Source organism: Zalophus californianus, chromosome 10 (genome assembly GCF_009762305.2).
Source record: "Zalophus californianus isolate mZalCal1 chromosome 10, mZalCal1.pri.v2, whole genome shotgun sequence".
In the NCBI taxonomy this organism is placed as follows: Eukaryota; Metazoa; Chordata; class Mammalia; order Carnivora; family Otariidae; genus Zalophus; species Zalophus californianus.
Window position 1 is genome coordinate 68,121,179 of NC_045604.1, and position 26,724 is coordinate 68,147,902.

At 56.5% G+C, this 26,724-nt stretch overlaps 1 protein-coding gene across 10 annotated transcripts in view; it reads right to left on the minus strand.

Moving 5' to 3' along the window:
• The window catches only part of CNIH3 (cornichon family AMPA receptor auxiliary protein 3), a 221,632-nt gene that overhangs the window by 18,637 nt on the left and 176,271 nt on the right, over positions 1-26,724 (minus strand). The window lies entirely within an intron of this gene.

Below are 26,724 nucleotides of genomic sequence, written 5' to 3' on the forward strand. Positions count from 1 at the left end.
CCCACTCCTGACCTCCAGACGTGCAGAACCAGAACCTGCAGTTAACAGAACCCCCAAGGGATCTACGTGCACATTCAAGTTTGCGAAAGGGCCCCTCAGCACTGACTGCCCAAATAGGGTCCGCCAGGCCCCTGCCACAGAATGCCTGGGGTGTGCAGGTTAAAATGCAGATTTCTGGGTTCTACACCAGTCTACCCAGATACTCTGCGGGCCAGCCCAGGTGATTTTGTTAAACATTTGAGCTAAGATTCATAGACCAAGGGCTTGAAGAGGACCCGAGGCAGAGGCTTCCTTTCTGAAAACCGGGGGTCTCAGTCCTTGCCCCCACCCCAGCGGGACTGGGCAGGCAGTCTTCACAGATAAGAGCAGTGTGTACGGGTCCCGGCTCCCCCAGCCTCTGCCATGCGGGAGAACACTCTGGAAACGACCCCCGGGTTGGCCCTGGTATCTTCCGGGGATGGGGGCCAGCTCCCCCAGCATCCTTCAGCACCCAAACCCCCAGCCTCCCATACCGCGACTCTGCCTGTTCCCCGCAGGCTACCTACCCGCCAAACCCGGCTCCTTCCCCCTGTCTCTAACCTTCCTTGTGTCCCAGTGGGCTTTCCAGATTTGGGAGGTGCCTGGTTCCTTTTAGGACCAAGCCTTTGGGCTCCGGCCCTGCCCCGCCCACACCTCCCAACCTGCCTTTTGTCACCAGTTCGTGCAGCTTCCAGACACACTTGAATTTCAAACGCCTCTCTACCACTTCCTCACACGCTGTTACCAAGCACCCAAGAGCCCAGTGAGGGGGAGGGGAGAATAAACGCCCTCTCTCAAATAATGCCACATTTTCAAAGGGACAGAAGTCTCTTACAACGAGCCCGCCCGCCCGGGAATCCAGAGAGATCTGAAGTCACACTCGGCCACCCGCTCCTTCACTCCTTTTCTTTAAGCCAGGGATGGTGGGAGTAGGAACTGGGGTCAGGATACAGGGAGTCATTAGGCAAAAGCTCAGACTGTGGAGAGGAGAGACGCCAAGGGGAGGGAATGTTCTAGAAGGAGAAGGGCAGAAGGGCAAGGGTTTCACAAGCCTGCCTGCTGGTGCTGGAGAGCCCACTTACGCACTCAGCAGATCTGTATTGTAAGCACTCGCCAGGCGTGAACGCCGAGCAGTCTGGTGAGAGGAGACTGCGGTGCGAGTGTGCACGGCGTGCGTGGAGTCTGGAGCACCACCGGACACGAGCTGAAGCACAGTGTGCAAGCAGCTCGATGCAGGAGGAGGGGAGACAAGACACATGTGTTCTGAATGCACTCCTTGGAGGGAACCCAGCTGAGGTCCAGAGGACGCTGCTCTGGGGAAGGTAGAGTGTCCGGGCAACGGGCATCCCCACGGGGCACTGGTGTCCGCCTTCACTGTGGCTTGAGACAGTCACGTCCTGGAATGACATAACCTACAAATCTCCTGTATAGGTGACACGGAGCCCGGAAATCTTTCGTACCGGCTTCTTACAGCCGTGAGATGGCAGGGAATGGCCGTGGCGATCTCTCCTGACCAGGGAAGGCCACAGGACAGCTAGGGGGCTTCTGCCCTACTGTTGCCCTCGGCCCGGAGCAGAAAATCAGGCACACGGTGGGTGAATCAGTCTCCAGGTCTGAGTCACCGTCCTAAGGCCCCACAGAATCTAGGCTCAGCGGCTAACCGAGCCCACCCATGCTGCCCTCCCAGCCCCTCGTGAAGGCAAGGAGCTCCAGCTCTCCTCTGGACTCCTGGTCCCATCCACAGGAGGCTTCTGTTCCCAAATCTCTCGTGAACAGGCACCACAGACAGTTTCTTAATAGAGCGAACCTGGTAGCAGCTTGGGGCCTGAGCAGCACCATCAGCTCCCAAAGGAGAGTCCTCTCCAGGATAAAGACAGACAATTACCCTACTTAACAGCTCTGAAGTGTGTTAATTACCTATTACCTCTGGCTGCTTGGAGACTTTTTGCTCAAAACAAGCAAAGGAGGGTGAACTGAACCGGAGAACAAGTGTGGATGCCTGGGGAAGAAGAGCTGTCAGTCCTATTTGCTGAGTGCCCACCGGCCCTTGGACCCGGAGCCCTCAGGCAAGACGGGACCGGTGAGCACCACCCTCCAGAGTGCCAGGCACGGGGCAGTCGGAGTTCAAGAACACGTGACCCCTGATCAACACGGTCGGACGACCCAGGTCCACTGAGACGTGGATTTCTTCTTGCAGCACAGGATGGTAGAGGTATTTTCTCTTCTGAATGGCATTTTCTCCAGCTCACTTTACTGCAAGAATACAGTATATAATCTGATGGGTCTCATGAAGGGTTGGCGCTCCTCCCACCCCCACCCCCACGCCGGTCAGGAGTCAACTGTATACACAAGTATGTTTTCCAAAGTCTGGCCAAGGCGGAGAGTAGCTGGATTGTGCCACACTTCACTGGGAATTTGATTTAGCAAGTTCACATTTTGGAGAAAAGGCCAAAGAATATTGTAACTGGCTTCCAGGAAGGGCTCGAGTTGGCTATCTCAGCGAAAACAGTATTTGATTCCGGAACAGAGAGCCAGGCTCTAGGCCTGCCCGTCCAGTGCCAGAAACTTGGCGTGCTGTTTAAGGTTGATGGGCTCAGTTTCTCCATCTATTAAATGGGGATAAGAATGGCACCGACAAGAAGAGGCACTTGACCTGCACGCTCCGGTGCCCCTGTGATGCATGTCAGCTCAAGTACTCCATCTACTTTGTAAAAAGCAGCAATTAAAGTCTCTTGAAAATCAAACCGACGTGTCTTCCCTTTCCTCTCAGTCCATTTCTAGTGCTTGCAAATTTTTTAGATCCTCTCCCTCCGTGTCACCGTTAGCCGCTCTGGAGTCCTACACCCTCTGCTTCTCAGGAGTGACGTCCTCACCCCTCCTGAGTCATGCACCTGTCTGCGCCCTCAGCGTGTCCACGTGTGGGTCTCCCCCATACAGCTCTCCCAGCACAGCACCTGGTAAGCGTTGGCAAACTCACCACTTACTCAGTCAACAAGCGTGCGCTGAGGGCCTCCCCGCGAGGCTCAAACACGGGGACAGGCGCTGGAGGGACCCGTCGGTGAGCACCAGGCTCCGGCATCCCTGGGTGGGTGCAAAGGACCCCGGCTGAACAACAGAAGGTGCACCACACTGAGTGGTAAGCAAGCCTGAAGAACGGGCAGTGGGGAAACCAAGGCAGGCACACAGCCCGGCCGCAGAAACAGGACACACCGTGGCCAGTGCCAGCATCCGCCACCTGTCACGGGAGCGGCGGCCCCTGCCTGACTGGCCGACCCCCTCAACCCGGCTCCCAGCCCACTTTCAGCAGGAGCCACAGAGATGTTTCTGAAATATAAGTTAGCTTATGTCACCTCCCTGCTCCACCCTGCCAAGCTTCCCCGCTGCTTCTAGAACAGGACCCCCTCCCTACGATGACCTCCACGGCCCTAGGTGACCCGGCCTCCCTGCCCTCCTGACCCCCCGCCCCACATCGCTCCGTTGCCCACTCACTCGAGCCAGACTCAGCCCCTTGATGATCCTCACACCCAGCCTGCCTGTCGCTACCTCAGGGCCTTAGCATGTGCCGCCGCCCCTGACCTCCTCATGGCGGGCTCCTCCTCATCCAGGAATGCATGCACGGTCACCTCCTCAAAGCAGCCTGCCCTCTGGGCCCGCTGTTGTTCTGTTCGACTCGCTTTAAGTGCTTCACAGCACTTACCATCACTGTCCGAACATGTGTCGATCACACATCTGTTTACTTGTTTACTGCCTGCCCCACATGTAGGATGCTCACAACTCCCTCCCCGGTGCCCGGACCCGCAGCTGACATGCGGTGCCACTTTGTGCTGAGCGAACGGTCAGTGTGCATGCAAACGCAGCAATCGGCACCCCAAGCTGATTGCTCAGTGCAAAACCTGCACAGCCATCTCCCGAGACTGACGCACAGCGCTGACTCCATGGTCACTCAGCAAGCCTCGGGGTTAGCGGTCTGCCCCCCACACCCACAGACAGGAGCCCCAGCCCCAACCAATCCTTTACGGCACCTGCAGTGGGTCCCCAGGGGGGTGAGTAAAGCAGAATGACCGCAGACTCAATCACGGCTCAGTAACTCGAGCTCGGAGCGTCCAGGGCAGCGGGTGAGGCCCGGCCATGAGACCAGGAGAGGTGAGCCGAAACTTCCGTGACTACTACTCATTCACTCAACACTCGCCATATTCAGGGTCCATGTGCTGGGGGGAGGGGGCACAGAAGGGAAAGAGCATCATCCGTCTGAGGGAAGCTTCCCTCCTGGTGTGGAACACGTGCTGGGAAAAGGAAGAACGTGATCCCAGGAGCCACAAAACAGTGGCTGGGGGTCTGGGGTCTGGGAGGGCTGCTCTGGGGGAGAAGGGTCATCTTCTGGCCTCATTCATTCTCCAGAGGGTCCGGGCAAGAGACGGTGGCAATCAGGACAGGATGGGCAGAGGGACGGAGCCACGGGATGGGCTTGAAGGATGTGTAGGCGTCCCAGCTGGTCACCGAGAGCCAGCGGGAGGGAGAAGACAGGACCGTCACTCCCAAGCCCTGCACGGTGGGCGTGGGCGCACGCACAGGGGAGCACTGGAAGGGAAGGTGTTCTGGGGGCCACGGGCCAGCGTCTCAAGTGTCTGTGGGACAGCTGGGCGCCAGGGTCGGTCCTCACCACAGGGACCTGAAGGCTGAGGAAACGAGGCAAAGGAAATTTGGACTGCCTGGCGGAGGGCGCTGAGCAGAGGAGGCGGGGAACAGCGTCCAGTGTGTGGAGGGACGAGGAGAGAGGAAGAGCCCGGGAGGCTAAGGAAGGGCAGCGTGGGGCCCAAGGCAGTGGAGGCAGGCATCGGGACCGGCAAGTTCACGTCAGAGGAGAAGGGACGCCGTGTTCGGTGGGGACGAAACGCAGGCTGGCCTGGGGCACCGACCTCCCCACCGCGTCCCAGCCCTTAGCCACGCAGTCTGCGAAGGGCAGGCCTGGGAACGCACAGGGGCCTAGGGCCTTTGCCCTCGGGTTTGCTTTTGTGAAGTCACCTGAGCGTCACAGATGTCGCGGCGACCGACCGGTCCTGCCCCTCACCTCGCTGGTGACACGGATCCCTGCATGGCCAGGGGCACCGAGCGCCAGGCAGTGGCTTCCAGGTGACTTTCCGGAATGCAAACAGTCCAGGCACAGGTTGGGAACAGCGCGTGCTCTCGGGGGTCAGACCGGCGGCCACTAGTCCCCAAGAGCCATGGGACACCCCTGAGGCTGGGGCATCACTGCCCCACAGCCAGTGCCCCTCTCCATCCACTTGTGCCGCGGATCCAGGGGCCCACCCGCCGCACCGGGGCTCCGAGGACCTGTGGCTCCCACCCTCCACCATGCAGCTGCCCTGCTCCCGTGAAGAAGGGTGCTCCCTGCAGATAGCAGGAAACACCTCCTCCAGCTCCCGGAACCTTCTGCGTCATTCCCGGGGCCACATGAGGAGTTTGTCACGAGGCAGCTCTTGGTGACTCTCAGGAGTGGGGGTCAGAAGTACACGCTCTTGTGAAGCTGTTTCGACGGAAAACTCCGGAAGAGCGCCACTGAATGGCAGGGCTACCGGGGCCATCCCGTGCCCCCCCAGTGGGTTTCTGGACGCGGCTGTGACTTCAAGGAGCCCAGGCCTTGTAGAGCTGCTCGGAAGTGACAGGATGTGAACGCGAGGTGCTACGGACCAGTTAACAGGGGAGATGCGAGCCTGGGCCAGTCACTGACGCAGGCACATTTCCTTGTGGGGGCAAACAGGTCCCGCCTGGCTCATCTCCTTCCTGAAAGCCTGACTACAGGCATCTATGTGGGATGACAGTGATTTTTGCCGAGTAGGAGCTGAAGCTCAGAGAAGCACCAGGAACTTGGCCCCAACCCCATTCGGCACCTCGGTGACTCTGCGGGGCTGCAGCCCTGGCCCCGGATCCCAGCAGTGTTGCGGGCCCCCAGGGGAGCTGCAGACCTGCACACAGCCCATGCAGGGGGGCGGCGCACACGAGTGGGGCAAGGCGGGAGCTGGGACGTTGGCAGCGCTGTCGGAACCAGCCACAGGCTGGGCTGTGATCATCGGAAGCACACGCGCCCCCAGCAGTGATGGGCTCGGTTCTGTTTGGCTTTTCGGTAAAAGCAGAGACACATTCTGGAAGACACCGTGTGGTGATTCGGTTCCGAACCCTCCACTGCAGAGGAAGGAAGGTGTGTGTCCTGCTGGTGAACAGGCCATGCACCCTGATGACAATGGTGCTAGAAGGCAGCATCTCTTCGAGGAGCTTTAGGAGATTCGGTGACTCGGTTAGTCGGTGCCAGCCTGTCGGTCAGGGCACAGCCCAGACACGGTGTGGCAGCTGGAAAATCTACCGAGTTTGGAAACAGGACAAAATGTTCCAGAGTTTTCAAGGTGGTTGCTAGAGCAACCCCAGATTCCAAAATGTTCTATTTTTAAAGCACCCAGTTGATCATCAGAGAGCCAGAAGCGAAACAACGGGATAATAAGGTACACACTGGAAATCCTCATAAGGATGAGCATTGTCTCAAAACGGGAAATAATTCAATCCATGAGCAGTATTTTGACCCTGGAAGCAAACAGATTCCAAAGTGACGCCCCGGAGGCCGATGACCACCTGTATTTTACACAGAATACTGAAACTGAGAGGTCCTCTCTCACTGGGGTCTTCTCTCGACTCCTGGGTACATCACACATTCCCTCCAGCCCTCACGCCTCACCCCTTCGAAGGACATCCCCGCGCATGCGTGTAACACGCACTTGTGCAGAGACTGTCACAGTTGCGTGCGCCCCGTCCTGCCAGGGGCTCCAAAGGCTGGATGACTTGTGGATGCCACCCTGCCTTCAGGAAGAGACGATCCAGAGGACAGAGGCACAAACACAACCAAGGCAGCGGGAGATCCCGTGGTGACCGCAGCGCCCCCAGCACGATTGCACGTCAGAATCCTCAGCTAGATCTGTACTGAAACGCAGATTCCCAAGCCCCACTCGGGAATTTCCAGAGGGTGGGGCCCCGGGGTCTGTAGTTCAAATGCTGTGCTCGTGACTCCGATGTGCAACCAGGTTTGGAAGCAGTTGATAAGGGTGACAGGACAGGTGCCGGGGTCAGGGCGGCTGGGCTTCAGGCGAGCCTGGGAAGGCCACGGCTCTCCCACGGAGGGAGGGCTACCTGGCTGGCCCGGGCTAAGGACCGGCAGGACGAGCACGTGGGACAGGCCCTGGGGAGGGCCGTGAAGGTGGGCAAAGGCCCCTGGACGGGAGGGACACGCACACCAGTGTCGGCAGAGAGAACCCAGCACGGTTGCGATGGCTGGACCGGCACAAGGTGGCATCTGGTCTCAGAGAAATCAGTGAGCAAACCCGGGTCCTGATGAGTAAAGAGATAAAACTCTAAGTTGGGAGGTGCTGGGATGGAGCGGGGGGAGGGTAGTCGGTTAAGCATCCGACGCTTAGTTTCGGCTCAGGTCGTGATCTCGCGGTCATGGGATCGAGCCCCGAGTCGGGCTCCGTGCTCAGTGCAAAGTCGGCTTCAGATTCTCTCTCCCTCTCTCTCTGTCTCTCCCTCTCTCAAATAAATAAATAAATAATCCAAAAAAAAAAAAAAAAAAACCTCTAAGTTGGTTGCAGAAGGAATGAAAAGCAAGAGATAAACATTATTTACCATTTTTAGAAGCAGCTTTATTTCAGAATGGGTTGTAGGTGGCTCACCAATGTGCTAATTAATCACGACGTGTTTGTCTCCGTACAGCTATATTTAGCAATACCCAGGATCATGTGTAATTTATTCGTGTTTTTAAACACTTTTCCTCTGGATTTGTTCCATTTCCTACTTTGGAGAAAATGCAAGGTTATAACCACTTATCAGCAGAGTGTCTCCTGGACGCCAGGACGGCACAGGCGTCACAGAGACCGCGGGGCCCGCATAAGGAGTCGAACACACGGACCGGGCTTCACAGAACAACCGTAAGGGATCCAGGAGGATGGAGAAGGCAGAGGGTGTTTCTTGTTTAGTGGATTAGAGAAAGCTTCGTGGAGGGGACAACATCCGAGGTGGGATATAATATTTTAGCCAACAGAGAACATTCCAGTTGGTGAAATAGTGTAAGAAAAGACACAAAGAAAGGAAATCAGTGGGGCGCCTGGGGGCCCAGTCGGTGAAGCGTCTGCCTTCAGCTCAGGTCATGGTCCTGGGGTGCTGGGATCGAGCCCTGCATCGGGCTCCCTGCTCTGAGGGAAGCCTGCTTCTCCCTCTCCCTCAGCTCCTCTCCCTGCTCATGTGCACACATGCTCTCTCTCAAGTAAATACATAAAATTTTACAAAAATTAGAAAGGAAACCACAGAGCAGTCTCACACATCTCTATTCACAGTATTTGGCACAATCCCCGGCGCACAGTAGGTACTCAGTAAATGCTGGGAGAGCAGGTAAGTGTTTGAAAGGAAGTAGATTTCTGTAAGGTGAGGAGAAATCACAGACAGCCTTAGAAGCACTGTTAAGTAGTGGTCATTTGTGCTCCTACATTGGGGCCCAGAGAAGGCTTTGGGAGAAGGCGGTTTTACCTGATCAAGGTTGGCTTAGATCATCGGCACAGGGTGAATCCAGGAGGAGGACCGGAAAACAGACCAAAGGCTGGGGGGGGGGGGGGGGGGGCGGGAAACCGAGCTAGTAAGCTACTGCAAGCGTCCGGGCAAAAGAAGTCTCGGGGGAGGAGGGTTGTAATTCATGAAGAGCATGGGAAACAGGACCCACAGAGGACAGGTGTGGTATTAAACCTGAGTGACACGGAAGACAGTGTCTCCCTTATAACCAACATGGGTCACCTGACAGAGCAGGTTGCAAGCCAGCATGTTTACGGCTGAATGAGGGGAGAACTCTGAACCCTTCAACCTCTCTGCATTCCTGCTTCAACCAATACAATAGGAGTTCCCACCAGCCATTTCCACATCTTGGGGAAGCACTAGGGAGGAAGCCCGTGGCCTGACTGCTCTTGCTGCTGTCCCCAAGTGGCACACTTTCTCTGCCCAGTCCTGCACGCATGTGGCCGGTGCATGAGGTCAGGGCCTGGAGCCCACCCCCCTTTGGCACTTCCTGTGTGTCTGTCTGTCTGTCTCATGCCTGAAGGTACTGGAGTTCTGCCACGACGGTCCATGCAGCTGACCACTGTGACACTGTATTTACTCCCTATCTAGACTTGTGTACCCGTTCTCAGCTGGTTCAAACACACAGAGGTGCAGAAGTGTGATTCTTCAGCCCTTCTAACCCCAATGCAAGATGTAGAACCAGGTCCAGGGGCTCAGTAGATGGTCAAGAATGCTTGCCTGGAATTCCAGAGAGAGAGTAGGGAGAAGGAATAGTCGGGGGGCCGCGGCAAGATGAATGAGGACAGAAGCCCCAGTCCTGGGGAGGTGAGCCCCAAGGAGGCAGAACTTACGCTCAGATGCGCACGGTGTGCAGTGACGCAGCAGGGGAGGGTGCAGGGGGTCTGAGGAACACACCTCCCATCAGAAGGGTCATCTGCCACCCAACCCCGGCAGATGCTACCTTGAAGAAAATGGCTCTAATATTGCCAGATCTTGTGCATCTTCTCCCAAAAGCAAGCTGAAAATCTGGATTTTTGTGTGATTTTTCAGATGCTTAAAATATTAAATGAGTTGAAGAAAACAAATTTTCAGTCCATATATGACCCACAGGTTGCTGACTGCAACACACTCCGTACAGAACACGAAGAAAACAAGGCCACGGCCAGGACCCAAATGGACACCTGTGTGTCTTTGCCGTGGGGCTGGGTGGGGGGGTGGGTCAAGGCAGAGTTGCATGTGCACGGGACAGAGGGAAACTGGAGTGCTCTCTTGCCGGGCGGCCAGAAAGGAGGACGTGACCAGCAGCGTCACACTACGGACAGCCAAGGGGGATGAGAATGAAAGCATCGGGCTATTGGAGTTGGTCATCGAGACGTCACTGGTGACCTTCAAGATATCAGCTTCGTGGAATGACAGGAGTACCTGCCACCTCGCAAGCAATTCTCAGATGAGTAGGAGGGAATGTGGGCAAGGGTGTTCGTGGCTCTTTCTAGAATCCAGCAATGTGAAAGAAGAACCATGTGGGCTGGTAGCACAAAGGTTACCAAGGTCAATGACATTTCTAGGACAAGGAAGACTAGATGTGTTTGAAGAGCCAGAAGGTACTCAGGAAAGAGGGAGCTAGTCCAGACACGCTCCAGAATGAGCTGGAAGGAGACAGAACGGAGGGAGCCCCCGGCAGGGGCAGCCGGCCAGTGCGGCAGGGAGGGGCCCTGAGATAGGACCAGAGAAGGAAGGTGCCAGGCAGAGCAGGACAGAGACAGGGAGCTCAGCACCAGCGCCCCACCTACTCCCGAGCACATGGGGTCACTGCTGGGAAACCGCAGGATAGCTGGGAAGCTTAGGGAGGCACAGAGAGTTGGGGGCACGCGATGGGGCCGCGCGGGCCATGGGGCTGTGGGGGGCCAGCACCAAACCTCAGCACTGCCCTGGAAACTCAGAGGGTGGGGCCAGAGCCTCGGCATTTCATGAAACCGCCAACAGGGTCTCCAATGTGCAGGCGGCGGGAAGACCACTTCCCGTTTCTTGTCGAGCTGAACTCTGAAACCCCACCCCTCCTGGCCGGGAACGGCTTTTTCTGCCTGCTGGCAGTGCCAGGAGATTCTGGGAGCTAATGACCAGGGGGCCTGTGCACCCCATGCAGCCCTGCACTGGGGGCAGGGGGCAGGGCCAAGGTGCATCGGCCACCAGCCCCGCTGAGCCCCAGCAGCCAGGCCACCAAAGCAGCCGAAATGCATTAGTGAACCTGAATGATGAAGCCTGCTTAGCAAAGGGTCTCACACTGGGCTGCACATTAGAATCACCCCAGGGAAGTTTTAAAACTCCCGACACCAAGGATTTATTCCAAACCAATTAAGTCAGAATCCCTGGGGACAGACAATAGGTCCTAAAATTCCCCAAGTGATTCCAATGTGCAGCCCAGTTTGAAAACCAGTGTCCTCAAGAGCACTTTGCAAGTATGAGGTACCACGGTTAATAATTATGTGGGCCAGGCAAGGACCACCGTCAGCTCCTGATTTCCTGCTGTCCTCGGGGGTCTTCAGCGGGCAGGCTGCCTCTTCCAAGGATCCCTAAACCAGTTCTTGAGCTAAGAATAGAGTTTCTGACGCAATTTGTTTCTTGAAAGACAGAAGCTCATCTTTTTTTCATGAAGCCTAAACATTCCTAGTATTTTTATGCACATGAACCACCCCGTGGTTCTGCAGGACCCCCAGCTCTCCCGCCAGCCATGGGCTGGGTCCACGCACAGAGAGCACAGCAGTGTTGAGGCAGAATGAGGCAAGTGCCTGCACACCTCCTGCACCCCAACACACGTGAGCATGCACACACCTCCCTGCTGGTCTTCAGGCTTCCTACATCAGCCCCTGATGTGTTCTAACTGTTCCAACTCGGGGTGCGCGCTGGACGGCCGTGAGCAGCAGGGTACCCATCGTGCCGTGGAAGAGACCAGAGCTCTCACATGTGGCTGATACCCCCGCCGGGGGTGCGCCTTCCATCGAGCGCGGGGCTGTGCCTCCCACGGCAGCTGCGTGCATCACACTAGCGCACGCTGCAGGGACGCGGGGTGGACACCGGGCAGAAGAAGGGAAGGTCTGTATGCTGCAGGACATAAGCGACACCCCTATGCAGAAGGAGGACACCACTGGAAATGCCCCATGTTTCTGGTCATGCAATAGGGGTGCATGCACACCGTCTTCTCTCCCGGAAAGAGTGCTGCAAACTGGCCTGGGAGAGAAGGTTCTCCTCAAGGGCAGTGCGGGTCCCGCAGGGTCCTCAAGGCTCAAGTCCCCTGAGAGCTAGCAGAGGACTCTGTGCAAAGGCTAAAGGCAGCTCTGACCAGCAATGTGCTTCTGCAGGACAGGGACGGGGAGCAAGAGGTGGTGGGCGGAAGGAAACCACCTGCAGCTTCCAGCAGGGTCCCCACGGCCCGTGCACAAGAGAACCCGAGGACGGGGAAGGAAGGAGGATCCTAGTGTCTGCAGGGTCTCCCAGAAGCTCTCCACCTCAGCACCCATCAGCACCACTAGGGGACTTTTGAAAACACCACTGCCCGTGCCCCGTGGACCAATTAAGTAAGACTTTGTGTGGGTGGGGCCCCCGGACCCAGATTTTAAAAGCTCCCCGGGAGATTCAAATGTGCTGCCAGGACTGGGAAGCTCTGATCGGTGAGAATGACTGCAGACAGCAGGGCAGCCTGTGGGCTCCCCGGGAGCATCTGGCCATGGCGACCACGACGTGGGGAAACAGGCACCCCCCACACCGCTGGGGGCCGGACACACGGCTTCTACCTTTTGGGAAAATAATCTGGCAATTTTTTCAAGTACAAATTCATATACTCTTCAACCTGACGATTTTACTCCTGGGATATAAAGTCACGAAGGTGCTCCCTGCGGGGTTACTGGTAGGGGCCAAACAACACTGAAAACAGACAGAACGTCCATGAATCCGTGCACTGGATAGATTGTGCATAGGATGGCATATTAGGACGGTTTCCTGTGCAAATTCATTTTGATTTTGAAGAGAGATCTATAGTAATGACCTAGAGAAGGGTCCATACTGTACAGCATGTGGGGAAGGAACCAGTTGCAAAAGACCAATTTTTCTTCCATTATTGGGAAGAAGAAACAAGTCAGCTCAGAGTGTGAGTGTGAGTGAGTGTGTGTGCACACACCTGTCGTGTCTGGAAGCGTGTGGAAACGTGAGCACAGGGATGCAGGCCCAAGCTGGTGCCGTTAGTTAGGTTAGAGGCTTAGGGACGGAGAAGGGCTGGGAGCTCGTTAATAGCTCCTTCATATTAACTTAGCATCAGCATCATTTCTGGCCAGAATGAGGACAGAGTACTTTCACAACTAAAACGAACAAGGGAAAACCAAAGAGCGAGCTCCGGGTGAGACTGGCCAGACTGGAGTCCGGGCTTGGGTCACCGGCCGTCTGCCCTCATGACCCCGTGGTGAGGGGGAACCCGGGGACACCGCATCGAGCAATGCCTGCCACAGCCGGCATATTCTCTGCCATGCACAGTAACGTAGTACACACGGTCATCATGGAGAAAACGTTCCCTCCGCCTCCAGGGACCAGCCTTCCATGTCCAGGGGGGCGCAGCCCCTCCGCACGGAGAAAGGACCCAGGTCCCTGTCCTCACCCCGCGCTGCATGTCACGACTTCCGTGTGCGGTTGCCATGCTCCATATGATTCCGCCAGCCCCAGGATGGGTCGCGCTGTCCTGCAACCAAGTGACAACTTCTAGACAGGGAAGGGCCCGCGATCCCGTGGGAAAGCATGTCCTATAAACAGAAACAGTTATAATTCCCTAACTTCAGCCAGCAGCTCTCCTCTGAGAGTGCACAGCCCGAACCTGGCGCTGACCCGGGCCTGCTGGGGAGGCAGGAACTGGGCTGATGAGAATGACAGGTGAGCTGGGACTCGTCCCGCGGGCACCTGACTCACTGGACTCGGGGGGCTGGCTCCACACGCTGCTCGCAGCCAGGGAGCTCCCCGTCCCTTTTGCTTGGCCTTTCTCCCCTTGAGAGCAACGGGGCAGTGTTCACAGGTTTTGCTCAGAGTAATTTTGCTTTTCATTCTGATAAACGCAAAATAAATCCTACGGAAAGGAGCAACGTCTTGTCCTCGCATTCACTGGATTACACCTGTGGATGACGAGATACCGCTAGTAGAATCTGAACCCAGGGGCTCACTACTCCCTCTGTTACTCACCAAGGAGCGAGTCAAGGGAAGGCCAACCCTTTCTCCTCACCACGGGGATGTCATTTTCATAAAAACCCTTCTCTGGTGCATGGCTCCTGTCCCCCCAAAATCTGTATGTTGAAGTCCTCGGCCCCGGTACCTCAGAACGTGACTGCATTTGGAGAGAGGGTATTTAAGGTGGTCATTAAGGTAAATGAGGTCATTGCTGGGTTCTGATCCAATATGGCCTGTGTCTTTGTAAGAGGACGCATGAGGACACACAGACGCACAGAGGGACGACCATGCGAGGACACGGGAAGGCGGCGTCGGCAAGGCGAGGGACAGCCTCCGAAGGAACCGACCCGCCTGCGCTTGATCTTGGACTCCCAGCCTTCCACAACCATAAGGAAATGAATTTCTGGTGTCTCAGCCACCTAGATATCCCAGGCCCCACCAACTAACACAGGCAGAGGGTGCCACAGCTTCTGACGGCTCTCGTCCAGGCCAAACTGCCCCCCACAGTCTCGAAATTGAGAAGATGCTTTGGTCCTAAGCTCTTAGCCTGCACTGGACTTGGAGGCCGAGGAGCCGCTGAGAGGGGCGGCCGTCAAACCAGAGGCACGCAGGGCCGCGGGCACAGGGGTAAATGCCGGATGCCCAGGGTGGCATCCGGGCACCTCTGAGAACCACAACGGCGTGGGACTGTCCCGCGAAATGTGGACATGGAAACATGAGGACTTCCGGAAGGACAGGAGCCTGGGAGTCAGAGCAGGGTGACCCCACACCCACCACCCACGGGGCAGGGGCCACGGAGGAACCCCGAGGCCGCCAGCCAAGCGCTCCTGGTTCCGCGCTGCTCGCGGGAGAGTGCCGAGCCGGGAGCCAGGGGCCCAGACCTGCCCACGCCCACCGCACCGTCTACTGGGGAAAATCAGCAGGTGCCTGACTTCCCCCTTCCCGCCCCCACTGCCCTCCTCCTCAAGTCCTGACCATCGACCCCCAAGATACTTTATCAATTAACACGAAACAACCCACCGTCTGCATAGCAGTTGGTGTCCCCGACATCAAAAAAGCATCTGATAGCGCGATGGCGGATGTGAATGTCCAACTCCCCCAGGGAGGGAGACACGGCTCCTCGAACTGTCAGCGGTCCGTCCCACTGACGTAATCTGAACACGTACCCCGAGGGCAGGAGCCTGGCTAAGTGGCTCCTTTATTTGCTTCCCACCAGGACACCGGTGGTACTGACACTGCCCGATGCGGATGCCTTGAGCGCGCTAGCCGTGGTGAGGTCACCGCGGAAAGGCGACAAGAGCAGAGCTGTTCTGGCTGTGGGCTCCGTGCCCACCTCCCTGTGCTATAATCAGTGACCATTGTCCTCCACGATTTCATCATCGCTTGGCCCATTTGGCAGACACAGAAAGGGAACGGGATGGTTCTTCTGTCCCCTCATAATAATGGCACTTTGCATTTGTAAAGCACATCGCATGCATTCAGCGCATTTCCCCGTCTACTGCCGAGTCTTATCCGAATGAAACAAAACTCCATGTGTTTTGTGATTGTGCCATAGAGACGGTTAGGGATCAGAGCCAGTGAAACTCTGTGCTGGAGGAGGACCAATGTCCCAAATTGCTTAAAGAATCACAAATCCCACATAAATGGCGAATGGAGACAGCATGATAGTGTACGGCAGTGCGGCTAACCCGCGGGGGCAGACACATCTGGAGCATGGGAATCGATGCAGCTCCAGCCGGGAGCCCCCTGCGAGGCTCGTCTGAGTCCCGGGGGTCTCCCTCTTGATGCGGGCAGGTGCCAGGATTTAACTATAGAGAGAGGCAGAGATTAGGGAGCGCTAAGGGAGCAAGAGACCATGAGACCTGGGGGATACTGGCACATTCTATGGCCTAGAAACATGACCCAGAAATGTCTCTTGCTTTTTCAGTAATTGGGCAAAGGGCAAGAATGGATATCTGGGGGGGTGAGCATCTGTGTGTTGCGGGGTGGGGGGTGAAAACAGAAGGTTTTACTCCTCATCACACTGTGGGAAAGGGGGCTTCTGGAAGCAAAGCTGCAGCAAGAAAAACAGGCTGTCTGCAGATTCCGTGCGGAGTCCTCCCTGGGGGTGGCCCTCCCTCTCCTTGGAAGCAGGCAGCAGGCACTCACTCCGCAGGTCCAGCACCCGCCGGCAAATTACTGCTTTTACTCTGGCACCATTTAGGGAACTGCGGCTCTCTCAATCACACCCTGGGGGCTGGGCAAGCGGAAACCCACCCACCTGCTTTGCCAGAGCCTGGCTTATCCTCCAACTCGGCGATCTGCAGCCTCGCCCCAGGGGCTCCCCAATCCCGATGCCCAGGCCGCATCCAGGAGCAGCATTCTGTAAGTTCCCAGGTGATGCCGATGTGCAGCCAGGTTGAGAACCAGCACTCACCCGCCGGGCAGCGAGGGTCGCTCCGCGAGACAAAGCACCTCACGCCTGTCACTGGCCCCTCCAGTCCCATCACCTGCCTTAATCCCATGCTCAGCAGAGAGAATTCTGCCATAGCCGGTATGTGGCCGCCAGACTCCTGGTCCCTAATCCATGTAGCTAATTAACATAAAGCAACAATAGGCTTGGCAATGTGGTGGGGACACAAATTAGGGGGGCATGATCCCTTCCTTCAAAAATACAAATGTGTAAGATGTGTGCAAGTGACTATCATATAAGGTATCGTGTGGCTGGGGCTTTGAGAGACTCTTTGAGGGGCAGGAATTCAGAAAAAACAAAACAAGATCCCTTTTAGCTGGATGGAGCATGTCTCCACAGCTCGCTCCCTCACTCTCACACACGCACACACACACCCCCATCCCCCTCAGCACAGGCCACAGGGCCACGGACACAGCAGACGCTGAACGAATTCCAGCCAAATGAATCAAGTCAGATCAGTGCCCACTGGAACCCGCCAAGCCAACGTCCAGGATGCCCTGGCTCCCCTGTCCAGCCCCACGACGCACAGGCTTCTCCGGGTTACCACCACCGCCCCAACCTCTGGGCCTGGGCTCTCCCCCCGCCCCCACCCCACACGGCGCACAGCCTTGGCCATGTGCCTTACGCTGGCGGCTCTGCAGACTGACTCCTCCCTGAGGCTGAGATCAGCCCCTTTTCTCTGGAATAAAGCCCCTGATCCTTGACTGAGTACACAGCCCCCCCAAAGTAAGACCAGCTGTGTCCACTTGCCTAAGATCTGGCCAATGAGTTAAGTGGAAGAGGTGTGTGCACCTTCTGGCCCTTCCCCCCGCCCCCCAGGGCTTGAAGGGACACTATGGTGTGACACCCCTGCAGACCTCGTGGACGGGCAGGAGGAGCGTGGGTCCCCAGATGAGGCCTGGGGCAGAGTCTCCTCCCACCGCACCCTGTTCTGCACGGGCTCCCCAACAGAGCGAGCTCCCTGTGTCCTTCACTGGCAGTGGATCCCACACAGGAGAGGAGAAAGGGGCTACGGGGAAGCAGCCAGTGATTGGGCGACTTCTCAGAGCTGAACTACCGAGTCCATAAATCTGCCTAGAAGCTCAGGCTGTGAGACAGGCTTTGCCGATGGACGCAGGGAGTGAACCGGCCTCCTTTTCTGGTCCACACGACTGTGGAGACCACAAGGGAAACCAGGTGCTCATCACTCTTGGTCAGCGGCCTGCAGAGACAGGCCCCTGGTGTACAGCAAGAAGCTACGGAAGGCATGGAAAGTTACCGGCTCCCACAGACGGAAACAGCAAGAGAGAAAGGGAGTGAGCGTGGGCTCTGGAGCCAGACCCAGGAGCTGGGTGACCTTGAGCAAGGAATTTACCATCTGCCGGAGGCCGTCACGTTACCCACATCACAGAAGATTCCATTCACAGCAGTCCCAGGGTCCCTGCACAAACCCGCTGAGCCTGAACTTCCCAGGATAGGGGGTATGTTAGTCAGGGTCCTCCAGAGAATCAGAGCTGACAGGGTGCACGTGAGTGAGAGTGTGCATGTGTGTGTGTGAGCACATGTGTGTGCATGTGTCTGTGTGTGCATGTGTGGTGCGTATGAGTGTACATGGGTGTGTGTGACTGTGTGTGAGTGTGCATGCTGTGTGCATGTGTGTGTGCATGGAGTGCGCATGTGTATGAGCCTAGTCAGCTGCCCACACCCTCATCACAATATGGCTTCATTGGATGTGCGCATCTACACGTACATAAATAGATTTTCAGGGACTGGTTCCTATAATGTATGTGTACGTGTGGGAAGCCCCATTCTGCAGGGTGGGCCAACAGGCCAGAGATCCAGGGAGGCCCCGTGTTGCAGCTGAAGTCTGATTCAGCTACAGAATTCCCTCTTGCTTGGGGAGGTCAGTTTCTTTTCTATTGAGGCCTTCAGCTGATTGCACAAGGCCCACCCTCATTATGGAGAGCAATCTGTTTTATTCAAAGTCCACCAATCTAAATATTAATCTCATCCACAAATGCCCTTGCAGAAACATCTAGAATAATGTCTGACCACGTGTCTGAGCTCTTTGGCCCAGCCAAGCTGACACCTAGAATTAACCATCACAGGGGGTGGGCATCCAGGAATCCATATTTTCAATAACCTCCCCAAATGTGACACAAGGCCCAGCCAAGTTTGGGGACCACTCTCAGTGACGCACCCCGAGGTCACTGATGGTCTCTCCCTCCCCATCCACGAGGGTCGCTGGATTTCCTCTGTGGAGCGGAACCAGTCTTCCTCACATAGGGCCACAATGGGGCCGCGAGGATGTTCCCTCTGCGCACGGCCAGGACAGAGCGGGTAGGGTTGCTCCTCTAGCCCAGGGCTGCCTGCCGACTGCCGACCTCTCCGGCCCCAAGCACTTCTCTCTTCCCCTCTCCCACAGCAGACACTGTTCTCCAGACCCTGGGAGCTGCTTGTGAGTCACCAGGACCCCTGCCAACCACTCAAATCACCAGCTACGTCTCACAGAGTCCCTCTGGCGTGGTTGCCCATGAGACGCCCCTATGGGGCATTTTCCAGTAACAGAGCCAGACCCTCCCAAGCAGCACACCCGGCGGTCCTGCAGAGCTGTCTCTTGCTTCAACAGTGTTTGGACGGAACAGACCCAGGGACACCAGCCTCCAACCACCCTCCAGACTGTTTCTCCAGCTGCAACCTTCAGAGCATCTCCCCAGCAACCCTGTGCCTCTGTGACCAGCCAACACCCTATTTTGAGCTTGGGTCCTTATTACCAATCAGCCAGAAGCTCCCAGATGCGTCAGTCATTCCACGGACGTGGAGGCCGCTGTCAACCACCTGGTCCACCCACGGGCCTCCCACACCCACCTCTGTCTGGGCTTGTGTTTCCACTGGGAGGATGTGGCTCTGGAGGGCAGGGGCCACTTCTCCCGTGAGCTGGCTGAGGAGAAGTGTGAGGAAAAATGCACACCGAGCGTCCCCGGAAGGGGGACCAGTGCAGCAGTGGGGTCAAACCCAAGATGAGTGGGGTCAAACCCTGGATGCCATGGAAGCAGCCCGGGTTCTGGAAAGGAATGTGAGCCGGGCCCTTGTGGATCCACGTGCCTGGGTTCTGCCCACACGGACCCGCATCTCTGTGACTTCCCAGATGAGGAGGTGAACTCATCAAGAAGCCAGGCAACCCCCTGACTCACCTCCGCAGGCCGGCCCACCCCTGGGCTGCACGACCAGGAGCCCCTGGAGCCCCCCAGCCTTTGGGGGGCCCCTGGCACCCCCCCGTGTGGGGGCATGTGCCTGAGCCTCTCCCTGCAGCCATGGGGCAGCTTTTTAACCCCCCTGGAGCCCTCGCCCAAGCCCTGGACCACATGGAAACAATAAAGCTTTCTGCAGCAGATAAAGGGGAAAAAAACTGGACCCTCCCAAGACCTCCTATGGCAGAACTTCTGGAAGTGGTTCCTAAGCAGATATACCTTAGACGTTCTCCACAGGGGGTGAGGGGGGGGGCTGGGTGGCTCAGTCGGTAAGCGTCTGCCTTCAGCTCAGGCCATGATCTCGGGGTCCTGGGATCGAGCCCCTGCATTGGGCTCCCTGCTCAGCAGGGAGTCTGCCTCTCCCTCTCCCTCTGCCTGCTGCTCCCCCGGCTTGTGTTCCCTCTCTCTCTCTCTGTCAAATAAATAAATAAAATCTTAAGAAAAAGAAGATCTTCATGGGGGGGATTTCGATACGCAAAGTGGTTAGGAACCACTAGTTCCACTAATGACAAACACAACAAAGTAGTGCACTCTACCGTTTACCACTTCCTGACGCGATGCTCACACGTGATTTTGCGCAGGACAAACAGCAAAGCTTTCCTGTCAGTGATACGTGCCCTCCGTGGGCAATTAGTGGAAGTCCTGGGTGTAGAATGCAGGGTGGAGAACAGCAAGGCCATGCTGCCGTGTTGGGAGGGTGCTGGGCGGCTGGCTAGGCTCACTCACTAGCTCAGGAACATGTTCATACCCCTGGCCTAGAAACATGCAGGATCCAGATCTATTGCCAATTTCTGCACGTGGCTGACCAGAGCTGCTCACAAACAGAACCACAAAGGAGGAGTCCTTGAAGACCCACGGCACGAATGAGGCCACCCCTTTGGTGGAAGCGAGCTAAGACCTCTATACAGTTGTCATGATGAGAAGAACAAGTGGAGGCTGGAGGGATGGTGTGGAACTCTCCTCACACTCGCGAGTCCACTGCAGATGGTCAGACTGCCCGCCTCCCCCACATCTACATGGAAAGACCACTTTTCACCAGAGAAGGGCTGATTTTGAAATGACCAACGATCTTTTCCACAACTTTCACCAGGAATTGCAGACTATAAAGGTGGCAGCCTCATTCCCAGGCCTATCAGATGCCAAGTGCGTGAGGGGTTGTAGTCTGGCAGGAAAGACAGAACTCACGCATAGTCAGTGCTACTCGGGATGAAAGGACCACCGGTATGGGGTAGGGATTTCCCCATGCCAGTATCCTGAGCTCGGCCCCGCAGAGGCACTTGTGAGCAAACGAGGTGTGGTCCCTGCCCCAGAGAGCCCACAGCTGGGTCCCCTTCCGCCTCAGTGACCTTCTGCTGGGCTCCCAGAGAGGGGCCGTGGCCACACCAGCCAAGCGGCCCAGACACATGGCACTGATGTCACCTCACCACTAAGCCCTCGGGTCTCAGTTTCCCCATCTGAAAATGAGGGGTCCGGCCAGATGACCTCTAAGGTCCACTCCGGTCTTAGCATTTCATCTCCTGGTCACATACTGAGCACCAGCCTCAGGTCCCACATTGTGCTAAACTCTGGCGTCCTGAGGATGAACAAGACATTAGTGTCCACACACATCTTCTTTGTCCATCCATCCGTTGACGGACACTTGGGTTGTGTCCGTGTCTTGTCTGTTGTGAATAAGGCGCAGATGTCTCTCCGACTGTGTGCTTTCACTTCCTTTGGATATAGAACCCGACGCGGAATTGCTGGGTTCCAGGGGAGCTCTATTTTTACCTTCTGAGGCTCCGCCATAGTGTTTTCCAGAGTGGCTGCACCAGTTCGCATTGCCACCAATGGGCACGGGGTTTCCCTCTTCTGTATGTCCTCACCAACACGTGTTATCCTGTATCTAACAGGAGGCAGGTGGTGTCTCGTTGTCCAAACCCCCAAATCTTAATCTCCTTCGTACAGATAAGTGGTAGAACGACAGCAATTACGGCACCACAAACAGCCTCTCTATGTCCACATCTTTGCCTGTAACCCCTGCCCTGTGTTGGGGGAGCTCACTGAGAAGACGTGATCGACGGGTGACCTGTGAGGTGGACCCTGCTGATCAGGGCTCGTCATCCCCTCCCCTGTCCTTGGAACGTGGGTCCCGCTTGCCTTCCCTGCTCCCAGAAGCTGTCCCCAGGTTGGCCTTCAGACAGTGATGTGGTGCTGGGACCACGTGAGCAGTCCATGTGACCAAACCCCATTAAGGCTCTTTACAAACTGCTAAAACTCGGTGGGTGGATGCAGAGATCTACCCCTCTTGTGGCTGCCCAAGACAAGCCCCATATGTCCGTTCTCTCGCTTGCGAAACCGGCCACCTGCCAACCCGGAGCGGCCTGCCTCCCTCCTCAGGCCCTCGCCGCGCTCTGCTCACACCTGGGACGCCGCCAAGGCGCTTCTGAACCAACACGCTGGGCTTGGCCGTGTGACTCGCTTCGGCCAACAGGACACTAGTAGATCGGACGCAAACCAAAGCTTGAAGTGTTCCCGCTTCTCCCCTGGCCTCCCTGTGACATCATGAGAAGAGCCTGGGCATGTTGCTGGAGGACCAGCAGGGAGCACAACACCCCCTTCTCCCCATCAGCCCAGCCAACACGGGGGGAGCCAACCAGGGGACCCGTGGACCCACCGGAAATAGAAACCGCACCTGCTTGTGGTAAACAGGCTTGATCCTCTATAATCATCACAATGAAGAACCGGGAAGGACGGGGCCAACCAGCCATGGGCCTGAGGAGCCAGAGCAGCTTGGCGGGGGGGGGTCCTCTGCAGGGCCTGCCGTGGCCTGGGGGGCAGAGGGAAACGAGGACGGGGCTCCTGCTCTCCCCGCCGCCTGGCTTCTGGCTCAGCAACCCCGTGACAGCACCTCTGTTCACACAGCGAGTAAAACGTTCCGTCTTTCCCTCTGACTAACAAGGACTTCGCCACAGAAAGCGACTGAAAATGCATTATACATGAGACACAGTTTCTGAACTAGTTGCAAGTGTTGTTCTAGGATATTTTTACTTCTCTTCAAACATTCCCTCTGGGGGTGAACTGGCCCACCAAGAAGTTAAACAGAAATAGAAAAGAGCCTTGAAGGAATCCACCGGGCCCCAGCCTGGCGAGCCAGCCCAGAACAGGGTCCCTGCAGCCCTCTGTGGCTTTGGGGACTCGTATCTTCTCTTTAAAGAGCAGGCAATGTTACCGGAGCTCAGGTCCACAAGGAGCATGTTTCAGAGAACCAACAGTTTCCCCGATTTTGTGATTAAAAATGTGGACTCTGGTCAGACTTGTCTTCAGATCCCAGCTCCACCAGCTTGGGAAGCATGAGACTCCGAAGGTAAACCTCTCCACGCCCTGACTTCTCGTCTTTCGGGTGGGGCTCCTCATCATGACCTACTTCATAGGGTTGTCAGGAGGATTACAGTTCATTCTTGTAAAGGCGGACAGTGGTCACTCAGGAAATGTAAGCAGCTCTTGGCCCCAGCATGCTTTAGAAATCCACCAGCCAACACAGAATTCTGATCTGGAAGATTTCTGAGTCAAGGATGGCCTCTCTCTGGCCGCCGAGTTTGTGCGTCCCTTTTCACTGCCTTACGTCTCTCAGATAAAATGCACCACTCCCTCCAGAGCCCTGCAGGAAGAACCGCACCAGCAGCCAAAGAGACTGGAAATCAAGTCAATCCCTTGTGGCAGGGATTAGAGAAAAGGACTGTCTTCGCTCTTCTTCCGAGTAGCTAATGCATGACAAACATTGTGATCCAAAGCGACGTGGGTCTTTCTCTCGGTTCTGGTACACTAATGCATTTAGTAGCCTTCTCTGAGGTCAAAGAAATTGGGGCAGAGTTTGAAACCGTCTATTTATAAATTTGTAGAGTCAGCAAACAACTGATGTGTATAGGCACAGGACACAACCACGTTTTTAGAAAAGACTCTCCCCCTTATGTAAGTAGCACATGCTTACAGCATCAGTGAGCCATTGCCTTACTAACGCTGCATAACAAGTCATTCCAAATTTCAGTGATAATCATTTACACCTGCTCACGCATCTAAAGGCTGACTGGGGGTCACCGGATCCAGGGGGCTTGACTCTGAGCTCCAGGTGGGCTGAGGTCTGCATCCCATGCTCCTTGCACCAGTGGGTTGGCCTTGCTGATGTCAGGGACACCCAGGACTCTGGAGACTCAGCACACCCGCATACCTGCCCACATTCACGTGGCCGAGCCCAACATGAGTGCAGGGGAGGGGACCTGTGCAGTCACGTGGCAAGGTCATAGGTCCAGGCAGGGCTGGCTTCAGGGACATGACCCAAGCAGCTGCACATGACCCCACGGACACGGGGGATGGAGAAGGATCCAGAACGACAGTATGATCTTCCTACTCAACAAACGGGCTCTGCGCTCGGAAAGGCTCCTAACCACTCCCCACCTCCTCCAACCCCGCTGGTGGGACCCCGTCGTGAAACTTCTGCAGGGGACCCGGCTTCACAGCATTCAGCTGCACCTGACCCCGTGATGCCTTCCCCCGCGCCCCCCGCAGGTGTGGTTCGGATAAGCAGGAAGGGGGAGGGGCACAGGTGGTCATTAGTGGTAACACCTGTGGTCTTATTGCTACCGCGCTCTTCCAGAGGACAGCCTGGCGCACCTGCCCCCTCCCACCAAAGACCTCAACACCCCAGCACCCCGACCCCACCCACTCCTCCTCCACGTCCCGGGGCGACTGCTCAATGGAGGGGGGAGAATTATCCATCCACTGTTTAGAGCCACAAACATCAGAAACCTGCAGTAGACACGCTTGTGGAGTTCAGGGAGCAAGACGGAGATGCTCAGATGCATCAAAGCCAGAAGGGACATCCTGAACTCTGCACCTGAGTCTCCCTCCCCGCCCCCCCGGCAGGCTCAGCCAACAGGAAACCGTCACAGACTCTGTTGTCTGACTTGGCCTAAGGGAGGTGACATTTCATGGGCCCCCGGGGACAACCGAGTCCAGGGTCTGAGGAGCCCCGCTCACAAGGCACGCTTCTCCTTACACTCATGCCAACCTCGGGCTCGCCCATCAGCTCCTTTTCTCCAACTGTTTCCTGAAGTTGCAGACGCATCCGGGGCCCCTGGGCAGCTCAGCCTCCTCCGCACGGGGCCCATGATGCTTCCCGCTCCCAAGCTGACCTCCGCAGCGACCCACGGAGCCCATGTCCCGCTCCAGCGGGAGAGCAGCATGTGAAGTGGCTCTTGCCACGGAAAATGAATCACACACGCACATCGACACGAGAATCCTGCAGTTCAGACAATTACCCAAAGAACACATTTTCTGATAATTAGAGAGCTAAAAATGGATCCCCTTTGAAAATCCCTTCCTTCCTCCCGAGAAAGCTGAGGAGGTGGTTTAGCAACAATCAGCTGTGGAGATACATCACATTCTGGGTGTTTGGGGGACAAGTTCCAAGAAATTTCTTGGAAGGTACAGTTCCCAGAAGGTGGTGGCGCTAACCAGACCCACTAACGCTCCTCACGTTAGTGAGCCCGGCACGGGCTCAGGCCAGGGAGGCCACGGGCCACCTCACCTGCCTCCGGGGTGTGCGTGAGCCCTGGGGGCGTCACACGGCGCTCCAGGCAGCTGCCGGGGGTCAGGACGCCTGCGGGAATGCGCCCGGCGCTGAGCAGCTCTGAGCTGCACACAACTGTAGCCTCTCAAGGCAGCGGCACCGGGAGGCGCTGTTCTCGCCACCCCCGGGGTTAGAGTCTCGCCAGAGGCTGGACGGATCATCAGGGCAGGGCGGCATCCGGGCGCAGCAGAAGCCTGAGTCCCCCACCGCCTCTCCCGTGGAAGGGACCAGAGCTGGTGGGCAGCAGACAGGGGTCAGGTGACCACACAGACCCCAAGGAGGGCGGTGGGCACAGACAGGGCAGGAGAAGTTGTCAGTTAGGGACTGCCCCGTCGAAGGCCGACACAAGAGAGAGCTACGTGTGACTTTAAAATACAAATCTGATGAAAGTAGTAAGTGTAGTAAATATAGTAGATGCACGTGTTTCGGGCTAGGTCCCCGTGCCGCTGGTCGTGGGGCCGAAGACCGCTGGGTCGCAGGACGCGTGATCGGGCACAGCTCTAACACCTAAGAACTTGAAGTCAGTGTTGCCTGTCCGAGGTGTCTACCCTGGACCAGCCTCCCCGGGGTTTCCCGCTAACGATGAACAGCGCCTGCGTTCCCAAGGGCCGCAGAGGCCGCTGCATGGGGGGAGGGACCACATGAAAAGGACGAGAAACAAAGAAAGGTACTTGTCGTAGATTTCCTGGAGCAAAATGCCTGCCGTTTCTAGAAACTTACGCAAACTGTGTATAAATTGACAAATGGTAATGCTAATTCCCGCCCAGCCTGGGTTCTCTCCTGGCCTCAGCTCTGACCTTGGGCTCTAAGCAGGACCCTGGCAGACGCGGCCACCGGCCACTGTCCAGCCAGAGTCAGTGGCCAAGCAGTGCCAAAGGGTGAGCCAGACTCATAGGATGGATGTGAGAATCGGGGAGGCATGTTCAGGATGGGGGGAGGGAGCGTGACAGACTCTTAGGTGTCAGACGGGAAGTGACCACCGAAGGGGTTACTGGTATCCAAGATACGCCAGGCGAAAATAACTGACAAATTCCTGAGTTGCCCTTAACACCAAATGTCATGTGTTTTCTTACATCATCCTTTACTCTTTGGGTCACTGGTTTCATATGCATTTTCCCTGTCTGACCGCACTTCCCTGCTGCGACCCACAAGCTGGGGAACCCTACCAGACCAAGGCTCTAGGAAAGCATGAAAGGACAAGTGAGTAGCTGGAAAAATAAGTAACTACTTGATTAGACTCTCTCCTCCAGTGAAAGGTATCATTATGGAAATACGGAAAAAATCCAAAAGCTCGCACAGTTACTCCCTGTCAATGTCGGCGGGGTAGGTGTTTCTCTCGAATTCACCTACGGCTCAGAAGCTCCCTCTGGGTTGACAGGTGGCTTCCCCATCCCGTGGCCCGGCTGTGTCATGGAGGTGAGCTAAATACCAAGCTTGAGCTGCATGCACACACGTGAACGTGCGTGTGCACACGTGTGCTTCCAGATGCACCCAAGGCCGCTGTGACCTACCACCCATCCGTTCACAACAACTCTCCCAATGCTTGGCCCCCCCCTTCGATAACACTTCCCATCCCGCCCCCAAAACACTCCCAGTGATGCTGCCCATCAAACCACAAAGCTGAGCGGCAGGCTGAA